The sequence below is a fragment of the Parasteatoda tepidariorum genome, chromosome 11 (assembly GCF_982258835.1).
Source record: "Parasteatoda tepidariorum strain Cologne lab strain chromosome 11, Ptep-v5.0, whole genome shotgun sequence".
Taxonomy (NCBI): Eukaryota; Metazoa; Arthropoda; class Arachnida; order Araneae; family Theridiidae; genus Parasteatoda; species Parasteatoda tepidariorum.
Genome location: NC_141765.1, coordinates 49,330,888 through 49,356,859, shown reverse-complemented (window position 1 = coordinate 49,356,859; position 25,972 = coordinate 49,330,888). Strand labels below are relative to the sequence as shown.

General features: G+C 27.2%; 1 protein-coding gene across 2 annotated transcripts in view; it reads right to left on the bottom strand.

Moving 5' to 3' along the window:
- Positions 1-11,663: 11,663 nt before the first annotated feature.
- LOC107451042 (carbonic anhydrase-related protein 10-like) overlaps positions 11,664-25,972 on the bottom strand; it is a 295,406-nt gene continuing 281,097 nt past the window's right edge. For both annotated transcript variants that reach the window (XM_071187499.2, XM_071187498.2), the window contains one exon: positions 11,664-12,977. The gene's annotated coding sequence lies outside the window, so the exon portion shown is untranslated. The remainder of the gene's footprint in view (positions 12,978-25,972) is intronic.

The window sequence follows — 25,972 nt, the reverse complement described above, 5'->3', positions numbered from 1 at the left end:
TTTACTGTTGTTTCGAACGAAATGTATACAAAAATTTTCTCAAATCCCTTATAGCATTAAAATTATAGCAAATTACTATATTTTTTTGGATAGTAGTGCGATCTGTTAACAAAGTTTATAAAAAAAATTTATACTTGGTGAGATTAAATGCTTCGTTTATTTAAAAGAAAAGCGTCAATCTACTTTGAATTTTCGTTACTTTGGTATTCAAATCATCGGCCAATTTTAGGACTCGAATTAGGAGGCTATGTTCTAAAGCAAATGAGATAGAAAGATAAAAGAAAAAAAAACAGATAGGAAATATACATAAGAGGTAGGAAATTATAGATTATTTCTCTATATAGTTTAAGCGTTTGTTATAATACAAAGCATTTCTTCAAGTATTTTTTAAGATTATAACTGCGTTTAGATAATATTTTATTTACATAAACATTTCGGACAAAACTATGTTGCGCACTGTTTTAATACTATGCATGACAGTAAACTTTTCATGCATTAAGGACTTAAATAAAAACTTTTAAAATAAATATCAATTACAAAAAAATAACTGAAATTGAATATTTTCCCTTAGAGCTATCCTCTTGTAATTCAATTAAAGGCTATCTTTCATTGTGAAGAGAAGATTTTCAATGATATTTTTTCTCTTTTCAATCTCTAGGTGAAGAAAAATCTGAATAATCAAGAATGACGTCAAAATCTTTTTTCCTATCATTCCAAAGAAGTGATATCATTGAATCCCCAAGCGCATTTTCAGTTAATGATTAGTACTAGAGGCTGAAAAATTTCCGTTCTATCGCTCTCTGAAGGATTACGGGAGTTGCTTTTGGGTACATCGAGACATCTTATCACTAGTGCACAATTACTAAGACTAAAAGTAATCCATTAAGAATAATCTACTGGCAAAAGGTTCAGTTCTCTTGTTGGAGGATTACCTAGCCTAATGAACATCTTTCTTCTCTTGAAAAACTAGACTTTTAGCCTAGAACCTAGAGAGGCATTTTTTTCCCTTTTATTTTAGTCTTTTGATTATCTATGTCACAAAAGGATTAAGGGCCGCACTATAAAATCTTAGTTTCAAATTAATCTTTCAATTGAAATTAAGAATTTAAGCGAAGCTGTTTTTGTTTGCTTTGTTTAAAAACTAAAAAGAAAAAAAAAATGCTATAAAAAGTTCCATTTTTTTAAGTATTTATTAAAAGAAATATATTTATTAGAGGACAGCATGGCTTTTATGAAAAAAATTGAATAATGGTAAAATTTAAACGCAGTAGTTTATTTGAATGATTTCTTACGTCGAATTTTTTTAATAGAATGAAATGTTCAGCAGAATGTAGAGATTTTAATTAACAAAAATATAAATAAGAATAAATTTTTAATTTTATAAAATTCTCAGTCATTTTTTAAATACTTGAATTTTAACAAAAAATGTTTAAATATTATTTTAAAATCTCTCAAAGGGCACATTTAGAAATCATTAATGAAAAACTTTCCTTAATGTCAGATATCTTTTATTCGTTTTTAAATGCCTAACTTACAATATTTTGAAATACATCGTTTTTTAATTGCATTAAATTTTGTTAAAATTATTGTCCTAATCAATCAAAGTTTTAGGCTGAACCAAAAAAGTTACTAGTTGTGCTTAAACCTGTATATATATATATATATATATACATATATATATATACTGTTTTTTTTTGTCCCGAACATATTAAGCTTTTTTTTTAAATGTAAATAACGATAAAAAGATACATATTTATGCATTAAAAAAATTCAGTATCTTAAAATCGTATATAAATATCTTATTGTTAAATAATATATTGTTTGCGAATAATTGGAGTATTTTCATTATTTACTGACCAAAACAGTTAAGGTGTGGGTAAATTGCACGGCCAACTCACGAACTGAACTATATAATTTTGTCTTAAATATTAAATTGATAGAGGAATATGCTGGACACTTTTACTTGAAAAGGCCAAAGTGCACTTTTGGAATTAAAGAGACAATACTTCTTCAAATATTTTTCTAAAAATCAGACCAGCATCTTGAAATGAAGTGTTGGACATTAAAACTTTTCTCTAAATGTAAAAGCTTTCCTTAATTCTTGCCCATAAATATTTCTATAACTAAAGCACACTATCAAAAATGAAAGCAAAATATCAGACGTTCCTAAATTGGTAGCATCTTTCTGTTAATATTTTGGAACTGGCATTTTTCTTTTTAACTTTAATATATCTTTTATTTTCCTCTGTCTAAGCAGAAAGCATCGAATTTAAACATACTAGTTTAAGCATAACACTATTAAAAATAAACGTAAATTAAATGAATAAAAAATCTCATTTATAAGCAAAAGGAACTAAAAGGTGTTTTGGAATATTTAAACAACTTTTTCATCAAAGGCCTCGCAACTCTTGTAATTAAAATAGTTTTTGTTTTAAAAAAATAGAAAATTCTAAGTCAATATTAAATTACTTATGAGTGTAATATTTCATATGCGTTTTGAAAAGTATTTAGTTTATTTATTGTATATTGGAGGTACACCATTTTAAACATTCAATTTGAAAGAAAATAAAGTTCAACTAAATACCTTTTTTTTCCCTTAATCAAAGTATTTCTCCCGAGTTTATTATTCTGAAGTGGAATATTCTTTGTTGTCCCCATCATAAATCTCTACCTTTTTTCTACCAGTCAAAGCTAAGCATGAAATATTTATTGAGTACTTAAAAGCAAACTTTTAACTCTCTAACCTTGACAGTACCAATTCTCTGCTTGTTTAGTTAAAAGATAAACGTTTCTTTACTTTTATTGAAATTTTCGAGATAAAATAATTTTAATTTTTCCCTACTTTTTGTAAATCATGCTTTGCTCATAATCATAAATATGGAGAAATGAAAGAGTTTTGAGTTTTTTCTTACTGTTTAAATCATTTTTCTGGATGTTTATTTATGGTTTTGTTTATTTTTTAAAGCACGCAAATGGGAGGTGTTTTGAAAAAGTTTATCGTTCAAAAATAAAATTAAATACGGGAAATATATTGGTGATGTATGCAATGCAAAACTTTTGCTGGAAAATATGAAAAAAAATAACTTGAAAATTAATACAAGGCTCGTATCTTTTAAAAAAATGGTTACTTTTAATTTCAAATAAAGTTAATGCGTTGATAAAATGTTAAAACGTTTGAAAGCATTTTCCAGAATATTTGAGCTGTGAATAAGGTTCTCTGCTAATTATCCTTTTCTCAGTTAATTAGTGGGGGGTATAATGATATTACCACCTGATTTTTCCAAAAAAAAATGCTTACCTATAGCTAAATATATATATATATATATAATGTAAACTGTCTGTATAGTCTAAAATGTATTTTCAACCACGTTTTTCATAGTAACTGCAGTCAAGTCTACGGGAATAGCTAAATTGATTTTAGTTTTCTTTTCATAAATTCAGTATCTAAAACTCACTTTCACAATCATGTAAGTACTTAAATAATACATAAATATAGAAAAACAGTCTTAAAAAAAATTTTAGTTCTGTAAGAAGTATCTCTTAAGCATATATATATATATATATATATATATATATATATATATATATATATATATATATATATATATATATATATATATATATATATATATATATATATATATATATATATATATATATATATAATACAATTAAATTGCTCTCGTACTGAATATTTTTCGAAGTTTTTCTTCAAGAAAATAAATTATGTTTCAGAGGAAGGTTTTTCCACTACTTTTTAGAACAAAAATACGAAAAACTACAAAACTCTATAAGATAAATACACAGGAACATAATTGCGCTGTAATCTCTGAATATCATATACATACTGCTTTTATGTTATGTATGCATTTCAAAAAGGAAAACAGACAACACAGAAAGAAGGCATCAAAATTGAAAAGTTCTTCCTTTGGGCTATTTACAACGACCGAAAGCAGAGCGTAAGACAAAAAACCCGAAAGGCTATATGAATCCAAAAATAATGAAAACTATAAAACCTTCCATAAACATGATTGATGTCAAACTAGGAGTGCCAAGGCCGATGTTGCGTTTTCTCATTTTTGTTATGCAGAAAAAGACCTGAGATAGCATCCAACTAAATTATTTATGAAGCCCATCTCAGGTCAAAACTTGTCTTTCAATACCATTTTTCCTTTAGGGGAAATGGTTGCCAGTAACGTTATCGAAAGCATTTTCGAAAGTTATTTGTTTCATAGTGCAGTTTCATATTTCAGTACTGTTAGAATTCGCATAAACAGATATTTTTGTGTAATGCAAAATAATACAACAAAACGGCGTCAATTTTTCCAGATCTTGAACTCTTGAGGGTTTAATCGTTATATATATATATATATATATATATATATATATATATATATATATATATATATATATATATTCATCGAAAGTACTTTTTTATTATCTCTTCAAAAGCTTACAAAATTAAATAATGGTGTATTTATTTACCTATTTAAATGTACGTTTATTGAATTAATAAATAAGCCATATATGTAAATTAATTAAAAATATAGGTTTGTAATATTGAGCAAAATTTTAACAGTAGTATCCGATAAGCAATATTTTAATGCATTGCATTATGTGCGCAAACTACTACTCTATTTGACGTGCTGATAGGTGCTCTGCTATAAATATTTATTTACGTATTGTTAATCACCACCAGTATATTTCATCAATTTTTCCGAAAACCCTTATGTGGTATATGTAGTGGGCGTAGTGGGGTATATGTATGTTGCATATGTAGTGCATATGTTGTGCATGTGTAGTGGGTAAAAACAAGCCTCTTACGTTTGTCGAAATCTCTACATTACATGACATTAGCTTACTATATAAGTGGTTGGGTAAAGTAGTTAAAAAGGTACATATGAACATGAAATAAAGTACTAGTAAAGAGCTGTTCTTCAGGAAATTGGTAAAAAACCGTTACTAATAAAAACAGCGGAAATATCAATCCTGATGAAAGTTTGCCTACAATGTAAGCTTTGTAGTTGTGTTGGTAAAAGTGTACAAGTGAACACAAGAGCGAGACATCAAGCAGTGGTTGACAGCTGTTTATTATGTAATGGTTAAAAAAAACGTTACTTAGATTTGCGAAAAAAATACAAAAATATTGCTTTTTCATTAAGTCTGATACACGTTACCTGAAACTTGTTCAATCAAGATAATATGAAATTTAAGTTATCTAAAAATATATAAATCTAAAATAAAAAAACTCACCCCCAAAAGGATTGCGTATGATTTCAAGATTTAAAATGAAATTAATTTAATTTAACCTGATTAATCAGTAGTTATTGAGATTTCAAAACATTAAATTATTATTCTTTTAAAAATTTAAATTCATGTTATCAAAAGAACTGTCTTACAATTGGAAATTCCTCCAATAGGAAGATGAAACCCATGCAAAAATAGAATAGAAGGCAGTCAAAATACTATTTCAGGACATCTAACCGATGATTTTTCTCTATAATCTCATAAACCTACAAGAATAATGATATTTTTTGCGTGATAGTTTTGAACTCTGAAATATATTTTCAGTATAGCTAAAATTGGATTGAAATTCTTTTCTCTTTTAAAAATTAGTCAAACATCTTCCCTTTCAACATCAGAAATCTATATAATGATGTTAACTTTTTGGAAAGAATTAATTTGTTTGATATTTATTTTGCTTTGTGTTTAGGAAGTTGTGTTTTATATTTTGATTATTTTCTTTTATTTCCTCTTAAAATGAGTTGCAGTTTATATAATAAACGTTTACTTACAAGTTAGACTCGTTATTTGTATTGATCAATAACTTTTAGTTTTACCTTTTAAAGAAGTATCAATCAAAAAAAAAAGAAAAGTACCATTGAAATGAAACCAAGTCTATATTAAAAGCATCGTTAAAATATCTAAACAGGTAAAATTTTCAACAACAGTGGACTCCATTAAAAAATATGACTCCCAAATTTTTTGTTAATTTGGAGCATTATATTAACTGTAAATGCTTGACACAATGATAAATACGTCCGTCTTGTAACTGGTGAGACCCTGATTGTATCCTTACCAGAAATGTGTTCTATTTTCTTCCTTAAATTGAGAAATGTTGGTTTAATTAAAGTACAAACGCGTAAACAATAAATTGTATTGTAACATTAAAACGAAAAAAAAAATTTAAAAAATATTTTATCATTTGAAATAAAATACAGAAAATTATTTAAACAAATTTATTTCATAATTTTAATTTTTTTCTACTTATTTTTTTAAATGGTTAACTAAACAGAAGTTATATAAGCAATGTTTTGCTTGTTTTTAATTTACTCACTATAACTAATTTAGAGATTTTTGATTAAAATCATGTTTTGCTGCAAAACTGATCAAATTCTGCAGTCAGTAAGGTACAAAACTAGCAATCTCCATGTTCGTGAGAAAGTGTGATTATAGTGTGTTGTCATTTAGTTATTATTACTTGGTTAGCTTTAATGTGTCCTCGTTTGTAACTCTTTCAAGAAAGATCGTTAATATTTAGTCCCTTTGGTAATAGTTTTGGTAAAATTAACAATAAAATATTGTTTTACATTATGCGATAAAATCTGGTGAATGTAGAAAAAAGTGGTGATATGGAAAAACGATGTATTTCGTTAAATTGCCCTCCCAGGTATCTATATTTTAGTAAAGGTGTAGTAATAAGAACTACATTTTTTACAATCAGAATTTCCAGTAAACCGTGACCATTTAAAAAACGCACCAAATGAGTGATTTAAATACCGGGTATTTTGGTTTATTAACCAGATTTATGTTTTTTTACCAGAAATGTCATTGCCATAAACCACAGTAATTTTACCAGATTTATTATTCTCCGTATATGAGTTTAAATTTTAATTACAATTTAATAAAACTTGCCTAATTTTAATTGCAGTTTAATTTCGAATTTTAATTCAATTTTTAGTTTTGCCTTTTTTCAATTTCAATTTCTGTTATCTACGTTAAAATTTACGAAATTTAAGTTTATATTTGTAGCATAAGCGTCCCTTGCCTTCTTATATTACGTCTTGAAACACACTGTCTAGGGTTTTTTAACCAAACAGGTATTGTCCCTATTTCATTTGCATAATAATATTCGTATTACTTATGCAAACAACAAATTATCGAATTCTAAAATTTTAAAGTAATGGTATAATAATGTTAGAATTTTTTTAACATCAGAATAACTTTTTAATACATTTTGTTCGTATCAAAACTCACTATCTTTGTGCTTAAATAAAACGAGAAATTAATATTAACGACTAAGTCAAATACAACCCAAAGATTAATTTTGTCACGTTTGTTTCCTTTGAAGAAATTTCTTAAACTAATGGTCATCTGCGTTAAGTTTGATACCAACACAGCAGAAATTGAAGAACCGTTGTAATTAATACGTTTGTTTGTATTCTTTGGTTTCCATGCAACTTAATTGCCACGCTTACACAAAAAAACTTAGATACTCACGCAAACTAACGTAGTAAGCAAAAGATTTTGATAACTTAATTGAACATAATTTATGCCTTCATTTAAAGATTCATGACAAAAGTGGAGCTTTAATTTAAAATAGTAGATTTAGCAAACATTTACAGATCAGGGATTTTAGAGTAGCTATCTTTTAATGGTTATGCGTTTACAATAAAATAAGTAAGGCCAATTCTATATGTCTAGTAAATAGTATTCTCTCTTCAAAAACCCACTAACAGTAGCTTCCTTAACTAGGTTTTATTTTACACGATTATACATCAAAAATAATTAATATCTCTTGATATTTATATTTCCTCATTGAGAAATAAAGTAAGGTTAAAAGTACCAGAATATTATTACATTTACCGTGGTTCTATGGGAACACTACAAAGATTAATAATTTTGACAGATGCTCCTTGGTATTAATTTTGATTAAATTAACCATAAAATATAGTATTATAACATGTGATGAAGTGTAGTAATGTGACAAAATTTTGTATTTACATCATGATACCTTAGAGCAAGACATAAAAACCCCTTGTGAGGTTAAATTTACTTTTCAGTTTTCCATTTTTTACTAATAATTTGGTTGTTGTTGTTGTTGTAGTTCATTTACGTCGCACTAGAGCTGCACAATGGGGTATTGACGACGATCTGGGAAACATAACTGAGGATGATCCGAAGACATGTTCCCACAATTTTGATCCTCTGCAGAGGGGATGGCACCCTCGCTTCGGTAGCCCGACGACCTGCACGCGAAAGCGATCACTTTACGGTAGAACTGTTTAACGAAGACCAATACCGCACACACTTGGTCCCTACGCAGACTAATCCAAGTGGTCACCCACTCGCACATTGACCACAGTCAGTGATGCTTGACTTCGGTGATCTGCTGGGAACCGTGTCTTAACGATCAGTCCACTGTGGGACACTAATAGTTTGGTAATAAGACCTATATTTTTTAAATCAGAACTTCAACTGAACCATGACCACATGAACGGAAACATGATCAAATGAATGGCTTATAAATACCATATATTTTTATTTATTACGAAAATTATGTTGTTTTTTTCTTAACCCAAAATACCGTTGTTATACAGAGTGGTAATTTTACCAGAGTTTTTCCCCCGTGTTTGTAAACGAGTAAACTAAGTAAACTTTCTTTCTTCGGCTGAATAAGATCAATACAAGTGTATTGATCTAATTAAACCGAAAAAAAAATTTACTTTCAGTTAATATTAAAAAAAATTGTAAGCAAAATTATCTAAAATATGGAATATTCAATTAGCTTTAACGTAATTGTATTGAACTTTCAAAATAAGAATATTGCTAGTGAAATATAATATTTTGAACTCATTGTAAATAGACAATACTAATGATTTTACTTCAATTATTCCTGTTTCGATCTTAATTATGCAAATCACAAGCTTTGTAATCAGTGGAGAAATCTACTGGTCATAATTTCAATCAAGAACTATGGATAATAATATACATGTACATAATAGTAAAAGTACATTGAGAATAAGTTTGCTCTTATAGAGGAATTATATAAACTGTTCTTTATTTACATTATTTTGGAACTAAAATAATATACTTGCTACAAAAGTAATTGAGTTGAATTGAACATGGTTAACTCAAGCATGAATTTTACTTTAGTTTCCAATCACATTACATACATTTATTGTTTTGTTAGCAATTTATAAAGTAAAATTTAAATGTTTTTTAGCAATGTAAAATTTATAAAGTGTATAACAATTTGTTTAATTTAGATTTCTTGCTTCGGTAACACATGTTATATCGACATGGTGGGTTCAATAAAACGGAATCAAAAGATATTTTCAAATATTTTATTTTCTATTTTCCTCTTCTAAATGCCATTACATCATGTAAAATTATCAAAGGTTTAATACCATATTTTACTTTATGTTTCTCATACATTTTTCAAAATCTTTTTCAGTCATGTAATAAACTTAAAAAATGTTTATAACTCCATTGTCATTTCAAAGCTCACAATACATGTGAATTACATTGGAACTTAATAAATTATTTACATATTAAAGTTAATTTTCATAAGAAAAATTTGAGGTTCAAAGCACAGACTTACAGTAATTTTAACAATATTCAACATATTTAAATGTATCACAAGTAACAATATCATAATTATGTTGTAAAACAACAGTTTTTCATACTTAGTATAGAACACCTATAAAATTGTTTATGCATGATTTAAATTTTAAATTTATTTACAGTTTAACTTAACCATTGTTTTGCATCAATCTTGTTTTTTTAATATAAGCATGAAAAAAATCCTCGCAAATTAAAATTTACTAAACAATGTAAAAACAGTTTGATTAGTGAAATTAGCAAATTAAATTTTACTAATTTCACGAAATGAATTGCTCTTAATTGATATGTTTTGAAACAGATATGTAAATACTGTTCCGATAAAATATCATGATAAAGTATTATTATCAATATAAAGAGATACGGAAATCAATTTACTGTCTAAAATTAAAATAAAAAATTATCATATCATAGTGTATAAAATTACAATATGATTTGAATCGATATATTTCGATAATGAGAACTTACGTCAAATTTATTGAAATCTTTGTGGATTTTGAAAATGAAAATATAATGTTTTACAAACATATTGTTTTTGAAATGAAAAGCATAGTAGCTCATTAGATGCCTAAGTTCCAATAACTCTTAGCATAGAAAATAAGCCACTATATATAACTTACCTATGCTCTCAAATGCGAACCAATACTCATCTTTTAGAATGAATACTGTGATTAGAACATTTGAGTATATAAGGTTCCCACTAAAGTTCGTAACAAACCTCTTAACGTCTTAATGCCTTAGATATTGTTTTAAAAGTTGGGTTTAGGTAAAGTAAAGTGGCTATTCATCACAAGATGAGATCGCTTACAGCGCCTCTTGGGGAAAGAATGTGGTAGCTTTTCTGACTCAAAAGCAGCACGCTATATAGGAAAGCTTGAGCATTATCGATTTAGAGCACATCTTGTGCACATGACCTTGTGTACGAGACGTAGTCACGTGGTGAAACCATCTTCGGAATAAGAAAAATAAGCTAATTATTACAATTTGCCTTAACTTTGATGTTGAAACGTCCTAGCTTTAACTAGGATAATTAGATTTTTATATATTTATTTATTTATTTATTTTTAAAATAGTTTTATGAAGTCAAATTGAAAGAAATCGTGAACAAAGAAGTGCACGCCTTATTTCTTATCATTAATATTCACAAAATGTCTCTGAATACAAATTGATGAAGCAATATTACTGTATAAATCTATATTTACTCTTATCTCGTATCGGTTTTTATCATAACAATTTTCTACGAGATGGCGATGCAAGCGGTCTCGTACTGCAGCGCGTAGCCACTTTATTATACTTAATCTTCCTGATAAATTAATAATTGAAGATTTTCAAAAGTAAAGAGAGTGGATATGATTTTTAAAAAGTATTCTGTATATTCCTGTGAAAGCGTTCTGTATATTCTGTATATTTCTGTGTATTATAAAGCTGTGTTTTTTGCAAGACTTGGCTGTGCTATTGAACGAAAAAAAATAGAACTTCGACCACCTTATTGTATTAGTCGTATTCCACCTTTTAATAAATTTAAGTTATATGTTTTGAAGATCTCTACATTCTCTTGCCAGGTAATGATCAATTCTTCAGCTATTTTTGGAAAATCAGTTAGTTTATTCAATAACATAAACGAGTAGCAGCATTAGATTGCACACAAATAATGCATCTTATACTAATAAAGAAAATAAATTTATGTACCAACTTATTATAAAATGAAGTTTTCAACATGGTGGAGGGCATATTAAACTTAATTAAAATTTATAAACAATATCACAGAAAAACTTACTATATAATAAAGTTTTAATTTACTTAATATTATAAATTAAATAATAAAAGTAATTATATTGGTCATTTGGTTTTAAATCTAGCTCAATCTACATTTTTTTACAAAACAAATAAAACCACTGGTTTATTTTTTGACTTAAAATACTAATTAAAGTAGCTGAAAAGTTACAATTTTTCAGATAGTTTTATCGGAAAAATTGTTACTTTTAAGCTTTATATTTTTGTGTTTTCGTAACTTTCCTTAAATTTTTATTTTTATTTTCCTTCTTTTTTTATTTTTATTTTCCTTTTCCTTTTATTTTCCTTTTTAAAGCTTTTTAAAAAAAGGTGTATCTTTATCCAAATATGGAAATCGATCAATCTCTATGCAAATATGAAATCGAGTTAATTACTAATCATGGATTGAGCTAGTTTAAAACTAAAATGTCTTATTTTTTATGACACTGTACTTTAGTTGAACATGATATCTCTTAAATGTAGAAAAATGATCAAAATAGTATTGAAATTAACATTCTAAAAGTTACATCAAACAGCGATTCCATTCTAAAAGAGAAACCATTTATAAATGTATTATACACCGTACTTTGTATATTTACTTTCACATGTTCATCATTCTCATACATTCCTTCTATACATATTTTCTCTTTAAAAAATACATTTTTGTTCATATCACCTTTCAACCAACTAAGCTTCAAGCGCATTTTGTAAGAAAACATATCTTGAGAATAATTCTTTGGGTTTCGCGCCTAAATATTCATGATTTAGGCTTAACATTTATCAACGGAATTATTCTTTTATTTTATTAGCAAACACAGTTTTGATGATAATAAAACACAAAAAGTGACGTCAAAGTTCACAAATATTAGGTTGAAATAGTTAAAAACAGCATACAATTTTCAATGCGACAGTTGTTCAATGAACAAATTTCGAAAAAAAATAATAATAAAATAATAAAGTAGTATGAAGTACATTAAAACTGATTCAGTCAACTACAAAGTGGGTGTTAAAAGTCAAAAAATAAACCAGTGGTTTCATTTGTTTTGTAAAACGGAATCAGTTAATAATCGACGGTTTAATATTTTTGTTCCAATATTGAAGGTGATGCTCCAATATAGCATTGAAACTTGTATGCTATTTTCAACAATATCTATGTAGTATTTGCGAAATTTAGCGCAAGATTACGTCATTTATCCTCAGCTTTCCAAGGTTTTTATTCCTCTTATTATCAACTTTTAATAAGTTGATACTTCATGAAACATGGGAAATATGACACATTACTTGTTTAGTCCATCATTTTTCCTGTTTCTGTTGGAAATGATAGTGACGAAGAAAGGTTTTATGTTCACTTCCTCTTCACATGAATTGATCAGCAAAATAAAATCATTCGTATTTTTCAAATTAACTTACAGCTTCCACAAATGGAACTGAAAATGGAACATTGCACTATTTAGAAGCTTTTGGAATAAAAAACATCTTTGAGTGCTATTCTAAAGTTTTGTTCTGAGCCATCAATAAGGAAATAGTTTTCAAGCTTGAGAATGACGGATGTATCAAATATTCATGTAAACAAAATAGTTCTGAAATAGAAAAAGAAAGCCAATGTGAAACTAGAAAATGTGCATTTTTAGAAAAAAACATATATTTACATTCACAGAATTATAACAAATAATTATTTTCGTAATGGAAAATTATATATCGCACCACTCATTTAAAAACAATAAATTATTTTATGTTCAGTCTTTCCATGACAAATCAATCAGACATTCCAGTTATGGCTGGTTGATTTGAGTTCTGCTTCCAGCTAGCACTGATCGCAGTGCTAATCAGAAATATCCTAGGTCGTAGACAAATCATACATTAGCATCCAATCAGGCTAACCTAATTTTCTCTAAGTATGGTCAAAACTACCAGAATATGGTAAAATTTGCAATGTTTCTGGCTCTATGGGAACACCAAAATGCTCGGTAATATTTACCTAAGCGCTTTGTTAAATATTTTGGTAAAATTAACAATAACATATAATTTTTATAATATGCGATTAACGTTGGTAAATTTAGTAAAGTTTGGTAGTATTATTTTTATACCTTAAAGCATGGCTTAAAATCAATTACTCAGTTAAATTTACTTTTCTTTTGTATTTTTAACTAAATGCGTGGTAATAAGAGCTATATTTTTGAAAACCAGAATTTCCTGTAAACAGTTACCATATAAACGGAAAAATTACCAAAGGAATGATTTAAATACCCTATAGTATTTTGATTTCATGAAACCAGAATTATGTTTTTTTTTTATCAGAAATGTCATTACCATATAATACGGTAATTTTACCTGAATTTTTTCTCTGCGTAGCTCATACCAAATGAAATTTAAATCCCCTATAACTGATTTTTTTTGTTATTATAAAATTTCAGTTTCTTTTTATCCATTCAATTACAAACACTTCTGGTTAATTTTCACTAAAGTACTGATTTGCAGCCTTTAGTAACAATTTTTCAGTTTTATTTTCAAACGAATTTCAAATATATAAATTAATTATCTTTATGGAACATACTATGTAGTAATGCATTTTAAAAGAATATAATTTAAATATGTGTAAACTTATCAGCTAAAAAATAATACTTTTTCAGAGAAGTTGCTCATAAGACCATTTTGAGCATGCTTCCTTGAAATGTATAGCATTTAATCTAACTTCATATATTTAGCAAAAGTAAAATATGTTTGAGTATCATTTTTATAAACGCTTCTGGTTATTTTTTACTAAAATATTAATGTGCTATCTTAAGTGTCAGTTTTTCCGTTTTATTCTCAAAACAATACCAAATATATAGAATGTATGATCCTGATAGACATACTATGCAGTAATACTTTTTAAAAAAATGCTTAAAAATTATGTGCAACAGAACACTGGCAGTTGTTAAAAAATTTCAGTTTATAAATAGGTATTAGAAAAAGTTGTTTTAATCACCTTTTGGAGAATGTTATTCTTGCTCGAAATGAAAAACATTTAATCTAACTTCAAATATTTACCAAAAGAACATTTGGGCATTATCCTTATTAAATCTATTGGTTAATTTTACTAAGATATTAATTTGCAACATTTTCGATAAATTTGTCAGTTTAATTTTCCAGAGAATTCCCAACTTATGAATTAATAATTTTTATGGAACATCCTATGGTGTAAAGTGATTTAAAAGAATGTGATTTAAAAATTACATCCAACGAAAAACTGGTAATTATTCAGAAAAAGCTGCTTTTAAGACCATTTTGACAATATTATTCTTTTTAGAAATATGTAGCATTTAATCTAACTTCAAATATTTAACAAAAGAAAAATATGTTTGGGCATTATCTTTATCGGATTACCCAGGGACTACAATTTTATGAAGCTTTTAGTGCATTGACGGATTACATTTTAGCTTACACAGGCTTATTTCTGGTACTTAAAAATATTGAACTTTGTTCGGTTTTCTTGTTAGGATTATAAGGTAATACTTAAATGTATCGAAGCTAGACATGTGTAAACAAAGCTAAGCAAGAGTATTTTTAAGTCCCTTTTGGGAATAGAATAAAATAAAATGCAAACAAAACATATCCCAGAAAACCCTAATGCTTTCGAAAGTAACATTTGAAACTCTTGATTTATATTCAACAATAACAAGGTAATTTAAAGTATTACAATTTAGGATTTCATTAAGATTAAGTACTGTATTAAAACTATTAAAGTTAATAACTCTTTTCAAGGAATTTATCAGTTCCGTCTGCTTTGAAATATTTAAAATTTGATCACGCACGTGGAATTTCAAATGATACATGAATTAAATTACTTTAATTTTTGTTTTAAAGTTATGCACACCACTTAAATTTAACTTTTAATACACTGTTATTGAAATAAATGAATTCTGAGATACATTAGTGCACAGAAAATAGATAATTATTTTCCTTCCATTCAAAATATTTTTAAATGATTCTAAATTTATCTAGGATACAAGAATCTGAAATTCAATGATTAATAAATAAATTTGGTAAAATTCATGATAATTTATCTGCATAGCAAAAGAGCAAAAGAATTTTCCTAGAAATAACCGTAAAAATACAACTAATCCTTCTTTACTGTCAGTTTTTTTTATTGACAACCTCCTAGAAAAAAGACGCAACACATTTATTGAAAAAATTGTCTTAACATATTGATGACCAGCCATAAAAAGTGAAAAACATGTGGAAGTAAAAGATATATTACAATTAGTAGCACATATTTGTTTATTAAGTGGATATTTCTCTCTATTACCTACCACTTCCTCTTTGAAAATACACCATCCTGTAACTTCAGAACCAAATACAAATATTAATGTTTTTAATATATTATGGCAGACCGAACTACATTCTGAAAGATAAATTCTGACACTGAATTACTAATGCTAATATTTTTTTTATATTATGATAAAATGGACCTTTTTTTTAAAAAAAAGGAAGCTGGATTTAAAGAGAAAGGATTGAAAAAAAAACGTTTAGAAAAAGCATACATGAAACATAACACAAAAATGGAAGTTTTAAGCAAATTTAAAGTTTCGCTCAACCAATTTATTCTACACTGGCTTTCATAATTAAGAGAGTTTTGAAATTTATTCGAATATTTTCAGAACCACTGGATTGATTAAGAAAATGTTTGAGTTAAAAGTGTTAAGCTATTATACGTAGAAAATAAATTTTAAACAAATATAATGTAATCCAAATAAAATATAATGGAAGTCGGAAAATGTAAAACAGTGGCAATAGAATCGAAGAAAACAATAGATTAACTAATAGTAATAGAAAATGATATCTTGTTAATCTGTTTTTCAATAATATGCAAGCAGGATACCTAGATCTGTAGCAATAGGCCTATCTCATTCGAAAAATCTGTGTACAGGCTTTGTTTAATGAAGATTGCAAATTACGTTTAACCTCCCCTAAGCAATACCTCCTTGATAAGACCTCACAACGGGTTACCATAAACAAGAAATTTGATCCTTTAGTAGTCCAAACGGAATGGAATCTGTCTTATTTTCCCCCCTCAGAGCAAATTATTAGCCAGAGCGTTGTGACATCTTCCTTATTTCCTCCACTTCACAGTTTATGTTCGTTACATCAGACTACTAAATTGATCTGTGCTGGGGCCTTCTCTCTTCTAAGAGGTGCTGCCCTAAGTAACCCAGATATATTGTTCTGAAAAGATTATTTTATAAACCCTTGCTGACTATTGCGTCCGGAGAATAATCTGACGTTCCTTAAAACTATCAGCAAGATGAGCTCTGCATAATTGAACATCGTCATTCATTAAAATAAAACCAGAGATAACTACATCCGTATAAGGGCGAATGTAGGTTCTCAAGACCACACTCTTAATATTTGATTAGTTACAGTGCTTATTTCAAAATCATGTAGGATGTGCAGACATTACTCAATGTACTTGCCGAGTTTTCCCTGATTTAATCTGAAAGCTGCATAGAGCTCCTGTGGTCGGTGATTTCTTGATATTTAAGAGACTTCATTTCTATTGGGCATTTCTAGTGCGCTTGGACATGGGCGATTGTAATTTGCATTTTTTTTTCTACCAAAATCCAAAGACAGAAAACACTGTAAGTGAACGAGATAAGCCAATATTTTATATCCCACCGGAAATTCCGATTTGTCACTGATTTGCTGTTGAAAATAAGCATCATCGCTTCTCAATTGATTTTTAGCCCAATTCTGTAAGAACTACTCCATGCCATTTGAATTCAATTTGTTGTGTTACGCGAAGCAAAGTTACAAGGTAATTTTATTTGTTTTATATGAACCTGTTTCAGTACAGCAAATTTCAGTTGGAAAATTTTAGTCTGGCAACACTTTAGCAGTGAATAGATATGCTAAGTGAAGAGGTGTACTTCATCTCTTTGCTGCTTAAGGAATTTTGGTTTCTAAGAATCTGTATATTTTTACGTTTTAGGTAGTTCGTGATATTTTTGGAGTAATATTACTACAAATTGATCATTGAAATCGATTTAAAATAATCGGATTACAATTTTAGTAATGTGCCCTAAAAAACAGTCTCTGAAATATTTCTTTTCTAATTACTTAAAATAAATAAATAATTTTATATTTTTCCCCAAAGCAAAAAAATACGTATTTGTCAAATAACTTAGATTATTGAACAAAAGAATTGCGCATTTTTCCCTTAGGTAAATTATACATGTTTCAAAACATAATGAGTTGGGAATATTTATTTTAGAAAGTGTGATTTGCAAAACATAATCAAACGCAAGGGATAAAATAAAAATATCGATATAAAATGATAAAAATATGAAAATTTCTTCTCTTTAAGCATAAAAAAAATAAATAGAAAAATTTTACGTTGCAATAAAGAAGAGAACGCAAGGGACGAAAAATGTAAATCAGAACGTTTTTAGTAACGAAGTATATCCCTCGCTCTTGTCTCGTTTAAAATAGGTTTTTTTGAAATGTGGTTATGGTCTAAAAGTGCACTGTGTCATCCTGTGACATTTTCAGCACAAAATACTGTTGAATTTTTCTCAATGATTTTATTCCAAAACTCATTTTTTTTAAACATCTTTTATTTTCGTTTTTGTCCAATTCAGAGGTTTAAAATTTCCTTTTATGCTGTTATGTCGTGTCTTATCTCATGAACGCTCTTTAAACAAAAGGATTATAAATCCAAAAAAATATAAAATAAATATATTCGACGATTTGACGACATATTATTATAAAACAGGAGAAAATCCTTTTTTCATCGTTTTATTTTTATAAAAATATTCCTGAATGCATCAAGAAAATATGTTTTGAAATAGAGAGATTACTGATACAGTAAGCTTAGATTTTTAATACGTAAGCTTAATACTATTTAAGGTTCTTAAATGTATGTTTTTAATAAATTTTAGTATACTGTTCATAAAAGCGACTGTTTTAAAGGGATAACGTAATAATGGGGTTTAGTTTCGATAACAGTTGCAGAAGCAAAATGAGAATTCCTAAAGGTAGGTTATTTTAAATAATTAATTGTAAACGTAAACGTTTACTTTAAAAATGAAACACAAAATATAGATGGTGAAGATAAATTGGAAATTTTAAATACGCGAAGCATAAATTTCACAGAGTAAAACAAAATATAACATAAAAATTTCTCAATTTGAAGCCAAATTTTTGCATAAAAAATTAGCCTTTTTTGTCCAATCGACTAACGTTTGTGCACATTAAATTCTGCGTGAAAAAATAATAGAAAATAATGCCTCACTAATCTGGTAAGCAACCAGATAGCAGGGAGAAATGGCTTACTTTTAAAGCGCAAACTCCATTGTAACTTCTGTGCAAATGATAATTTAATTCATTTTGTGCTCTTATTTTATTCAGCGTAAAAATAAGCAGGGAATCATGTTTTGCTTGTTTAAATAGCAATGCCATGTAAGTAAAATGGTGCATGTTAAACACTGTACTATCTATACATTATTACTTCTAAACTGCAAGTCCTATAATGTTGAATTTGGCTTTGCTTGATTCATCGTAAAATGTAAATAAAGTGAAATGTGTCAATTATTTTTCTAGAAATCAACATTTACGTTCCGTACTTTATTACTCAACTTCCACTTCTCCCTAAGGCCAAAGGGTAATGTAAAGTGTAAGCGTCTTTAACACTTATGATTATTTATCATCCAACTACTTTTAATTCAACTTCCACTTCTCTCTAGAGCCAAAGTATAATGTAAAGTGTAAGCGTCCTTAACACTTATGAATATTTAACATCTAACTATTTTTTACTCAACTTCCACTTCTCTCTAGAGCCAAAGTATAATGTGAAGTGTAAGCACCTTTAACACTTTTGAACATTTAACATTGAACTACTTTTTACTCAACTTCTCTCTAAAACCAAAGAATAATGCAAAGTGCAAGCGCCTTTAGCACTTATGAAGGTTTAACAGTTTAACTCTGAGTAAAATCTAGGTTGTCTAAGTGAAACCTATTTCTTCACCAATGTGATGAGAAGTTTGGTTTCTGCCCTAATGTGATGATACAGGTTTTTTAAAATTTGCATTTATTTAAACAACCGTCTAAAATTGCATCTTTATAGGATAGCCTTATTGCAAAATTAAAAGTTATCTCTTTCAGCGTATTCTCGTAATTTATGTCAAAAATCCAGTCAGAATATTTCTGTTGCAGCATTTTATAACGTGTTTTACATTGTTGCAATATAGATTGATACCCAAACATTATAGAATTATAGTAATCTCTCCATTTTTTAAACAAAATAATAATCGGTTTATTGATATTTCAAACACGCTTCAATTTCGCAATTTAAAATGTAAGGATTTGCTTGCTTATCAGTTTCTATGTTCAATTACAAATAGAGAAATGCTTTATACCAACTATTGCTTTATTTTTAATGTGCTTTTTAAACTTCCAGCCAATAGTTTAAATAACTCATTTTTATCCATGTTTAATTGTTTTTCTATTCTCCAATGTGAATAGTGCATTTAAGTGTCTGTACTTTAAATAAATATTTTTTTTTGCATACATAATAGTTTTATTTTCGTATTTTACGCTGGTGCAGCATATTATAAGTTAAGTTAAGTATAAGTTAAGCATATTTTTACGAACGAATCCAGTGTAAAAGTATGCCTAATTATTTCTAAACACCAGTGTATGTTTTAGTTAAACGTTTACCAAAAAAACAAAAACCACGTAAGTTCATTTATATGGTTGCATAAATTTTAATGTAATGTATACATTTTTTAAAAAGAAATCTTCTTGAGACAAAGTCAAATATAAATGTATAAATAAAAGCTCTCTCTAAAAACATTTTTGCTGAATGCTGCTAGTCTTAAACATTAGTTTTTATTTATAATATCCGCTGCATCATAAAATCTAATAAAAACAAACCTAAAGGGCTAACATGTATAGAAACAAGTATTCCATTTAAAAAAAGGGGTAAAAAAAAGAAGGCAATGTAAGGAAACGCAATCTCAAATCCTGAAGGTGCGCTATCAGGTAAACAGTTTAAGAATACATTTGTATCTGGTATCCCACTTAAGTATACCTATTGTTTGGTTAGGAGCCAATAACATTAACTGGGAAAACTCAACATTGGGAGTCTAAATAAAGCAGCTCCCTGAGCGACAAATTGCCTTTAAGATAGGGAAAAAGCGCAACCAACAAAAGAAAAGAACTTTTTCATAGCCAGACTGCGGCCTGAAGCTGAATTACAAGTTGAATTTAAGAGCTCTTGGGAAAATTGAAGTTTCAGAAAGTGATGTCTCTACTACTACTGAAAGGTTTCATTGTCGGCTTCAGTGCGAACATTTAAGAAAAATAGCGTATTTTTACTTAACCTATTAAGTTCAAGTGAAGTATAAAGAACATGTTGCTATTTAAAGACAGTAGAAGTAATTTATTTTGGTTACTATAATCACATAAAAAGATATTTAATGATTGATCTTTCACTAAGAAAAAAAACATGGGCAAAACTCCCGTAATATGGTAAAACTTACTGTGCTTTTGTCTATATGGGAACATGAAAACGTTTGATAATTTAACGAAGGGCTTTGGTAAAATTAACAATAAAATATGTTTTTATATTGGGTCATAAAATTTGCTAAATTATGTAAAATTTGGTGATTTTGTCATGATACCGTAGAGAATAGAATAAAAATCATTCATTTGGTTAAATTTAATTTTCAGTCTTGTGGTTCTTACTAAATATGTGGTAATAAGAAGTATAATTTTGAAAACCAGAATTTACAGTAAACTCTTACCAGTTGGACAGAAATATTACAAAGTGAATGGTTTAAATACCTCATAGTTTGACTTTATTAATCATAATTATGATTCTTTTCACCAGAAATGCTAATACCACACAGTATAGTAATTTTATCAGAATGTATTTTGCCCTTTATATGCTTATTAAACATGACAATAAGCTTTTAATAATCTAAGTTTCAAACATAGCTTAACGTAATTGAAAAAGAAAAATTAAATTATTCCGAGCAAGCTGCATAAAAGTTAAAATTATCTTTCATTTATCAGTTAAATATCAAGTACAATTAAATTTCGAAACGAAAACTGTGTGATAAAACAAGCGTAATTAAATGCTTAAGAAAAAATAAAGCATTTAAAAATATTGCATTTTTACATTTTTACATTTAAAATTTGCCATCTAAAGAGCTGTTAAATTACTTAGAATGTGGTTACTAAGATAGGTCTCTTAGCACCGAGCATAAATAAATAATTTATGTAAAAAAGCTACACATTAAAAATATGAATTTTAAATAACATTTTATTATTTTTCTAAAATAGTCATTTTAAGAAAATTCTAGCATAGGAGGAAATCCTATCTATATAAATATATTGTATAATAATAACTCTATAATGTCCATATAAAGAAAGCTTATGCATATGTGTGTAAGAGCAAAAAAAATCAATACACTTAATTATGTATATGCTTAAAATATTTTAAAAATTTAAATAAAATTATAGAATTTTAATCATATTTAAATTGTGCCTTGATACAAATGTTTTTAAAATCAAAAATAAATAAATTAAACTTTTAACATTTTATTTTAAACATAATTTTTATACGAAATATTTTTGCAATATAAACTATTTTTAAATAAACTACTTCAGTAAATAAGATAGCTAATATAGTTTTGCTTCTATACATGTAGAGCGATATATTTTTTTAATAAGTATAAATCATGAACGAATAACCCATTTTATTTCTATAGCTCAAAATCTTATTATTAGTTTGTAATTTCTTTAAAGAAATTATATCCGGGAAATGTTTTAGAATACATTAGTTTATTCAAAATATTTATTAAACTAAAAACAACATTTTAATATTCTAGTGTAAGCATATTGTCCTATAAGCTGCACATGTATGTGGTTGAGCTGGGCGTAACTTTAGCACATGCAATATTTAATTCTCTTCAATGAATTTGGCTTCATTTGTATAACTGAACATTAAACATTAATTCACTTTGAGGAAAAATTGAGCTTAAATATAAATCTAACTAATGAAGTCGATGTTTAAAAAATATTAAGCAAATCATCAAATGAACAATTATATTTTATATCAGAATTTGAACCATTCAGTTGTCTTGTAAGTTTAATTTTATCCAGTTTAAATCTTATCTCATAAAAGCAATTAAAGATTAGGTTAAACAATGGCTTCAAGATTAGGTAAAACAAAATAAAACTATAAACTGTTTATTTTTAATAAAAGTGAACTTAAAACGCAAAACAGTATATATACATAACTAAATAGTCTATATACATAACAAAATACTATATTAGCTTATCAAATACAGCTACTACTTATCTTTTTTTGATAGTCTTAATTACAAATTTGAAGATATGGATATTTATTAAAAGGAAAAGAAATGATGTTAATAAATTTATATTCACTTTTCTAATATTCAGAAGCTTTGATTGTCAGCTTTGAATTGCTAATTATGAACTTTGCAAAAGTAATTGATTTATCTTAAAAATAAGCAACCCCAGTTTAGTCACATGATAATGAAAAATTGTCGATATAAAAAGCAAACGGTAAAGAAATTCGGTTATAATAGTTCCAAGGTCGTAGTAGCTGTATCAGATAAGCACATGCAATTTGCAAATTATTAGTAAAATTAATTAAACGACACGGATATAAATGGATTAATGATTTTAACTGCATTTTCTTTAATTAAATAAATCCGGTCAATTTAAATTAATCTTCTAATACGAGAATAAACTAAAAGATCCGGACAAAAATAGGAATTATGAAATTAAAATATTTACCAAAGTTTGTTCTTTTATCGGCAGTCATTTTGTTCATTAACAGGAGACAGGAGGGAAAATGTTTCAATTAACATTGCGGTGCCCATTTAATTAAACTAAGGCAATACTGAAGTTTTTATAAATATTGATCAAACTAAAAAAAAGAATTAATAATGGCGGACGAAGAAGTGGAGCCTAGCTGATATTTACCCATTTGCAGAAACATCCTAAGTTTAAAAGGAAAAAAAAAGTAAAATAAAAGCAATAAAATAAATACAACGGAAAAAAGCGCTGCGCATTTGGTAGCCATAATGTTTATTATTTCAACTTTTTTTTATTTTGTAACGGGAATTTTCCATTTATTTAATGGGAATATATTTTCTTTACTAATGACATAAAACGGTAAAAGGGAAAAACATTTTTCCTTCTATTCAGGCAAGCGAATAGGATGTAGGATGCAAAACTCTTCGAGTTTTCTTATGCAGAAGACTCTATTATCTTAGAATGTACAGGATAAATAAAGGAAGCTTCGATTTCTCTTACTACGTTTTTTTTATTCTAAGTATATAAGCACGTAGCTCTGATTTTTGATATTGAACAAGATTATACAGAAGAGTTCGAAGAAAATTGCAAGATATCAAAAACATAAATAAATCTTATTATCAAAATTTCATAACATACCATGTAAATTTATGCTTCACTTTAATTTCTATGATCTATACGTACGCTTAAGTAGATCTGCAAATCATTGGTTTTATTGCAAATACCTTACACCATTTGTAATTTCATTATTAGTATATTTAAAGCATATATATATATATATATATATATATATATATATATATATATTATTATTATTATTATTGATCGGGTTCATAGGTTGATTCAAATAGCTATTAAACTAGTGATACTAATACATTTATATAATAGTTTTAAAGCAAGCAATTTTAAAATCGATTTTTTTTCGAAAAGCCCAAAGAAAAAAACTTTTTTGCTTTATTTTAGTGAAGTTTTCAAGAAAGAAAAACTATCTACAGAATAAATTCATCATCTAATTATCATATTATACTTTGACATATTCTTAATCAATAAATTCTCTTAAAATATTTCATTATATTTTTATGTAGTGATTTTAAGGTTCTTCACATTAAAATAAATATGTATTAAAATATATCTTCAGAGCTATTTCATCTTCTACTAAATTGTACTGATTTAGTTTTAGTTTTATAATCTACACATTCCTAATTGTATTATTATCAATAATATTATGAAAATCTTTAAGAGTTTTGTTATCTCAAGAACCAACTGAATACTACCGAATGAAATTGTTCCACTATATGTCATTACAGATAAATTGCTAGCCCCCGGCTCTAATTAGAAGATTGAAGGATTGTTACATAAGACTAGAGGAACATAATTTTCGATTACTGCCAAATCATTCACATTAAACCCAAAGGCAAGTAGGTGTTATAGTTTGGCTTTTCTTTGCCATTATTTTGTTTTATTCTTTTCTTTTTTTGGCTGAGTCTTTGAGCTTGGTGGATTGAAAAGTAAATTACCCAAGAAAGCTAAAATGCTCATTTGCACCATTTTGAGGATATTGCTGCCATTCAGCACTTGCGTCCCATAAAATAAGTTAGGGCCATTTATGGCGGAAATGAAAATTCCCCACTGGATTTATAGTTAATAAGGATTCTACAGATCTTACGGGATTGAAATCAAAGTTTTCATGTTTTTAAAAACTAGACTTTTCATGATTAAATTCACATGAGACGATTTCTAATTAATAACATTTTGGCCATTTTTTCTGAAAATAGAAAAAAAAATCTCTTTAATTAAGAAAAAAAAATTATGTTAACATTAGTTGCCCACGAAAATTTATTTCGGAAGTTTTTAAAATTATACAGATGAGATGAATTCTTAGTTTTAATTTAGAATACATATATCATACTTTAAAAAACTAAAGGAAAGCTGAACCATGCACAGAACTTTTCAAAGTAAATATTTTTTAAATTTATTTTCCATGACAAATATAGATATAAAAGAATTATTAGTTATATTTTAACTTATTATTTCTATTATTCCAGCAAAGTACTGTGAAAATAAGAAATTATTAACTTAAAATACTCTAATCAAAATAATTATTTTTAAAACTTATTTTCTGTGATTAAAATAGATATAATATAGCAAGTTATGTTTTAGCATTATTTTCTACTTAATATTTATATTTTCAGCAAAATACTGTTGACAACAATGATTCTTAATTCAAAATAGTCCCTTTAAATTTATTATTTTTAAGACTTATTTTCTATGAAATAAGTAGATACAATACGATTATAAAATATGTTTCAATTTTTCATTATTTTCTGCTTAATGCTTTTTTTCTACAATATACTGTTGAAATCAGATATTTTAAAGGAAAAAAAAAGCTTATTGTATAGTATAATTTTTAAATCAAACCGAAATTTTATAGCATGTATAATATCGAATAAGCCTGTTTTAAAACAATTCTTCAAAACCAGTGCTTTTAAATGTTTGATTAATTTAAATATAATTTAAAACAAAAAAAAAACTCTTAAAGAGTCCCACTCAAGTATTATCAATATATGCGTAATTGTGTTTTAAAAAAGTTGTTTATAGGATACTATTAAAACTGCTGTAAGTGCCATAATTTTTCTAACAGAAGAATATGAAGCTTGGCATAAGCGATCGTGCCAAAAACACATATAATCATAACAGTACCTCTATTCAGAGTCATAAAGAAAGGTAGGAGAAGTACACTGTAAAAACC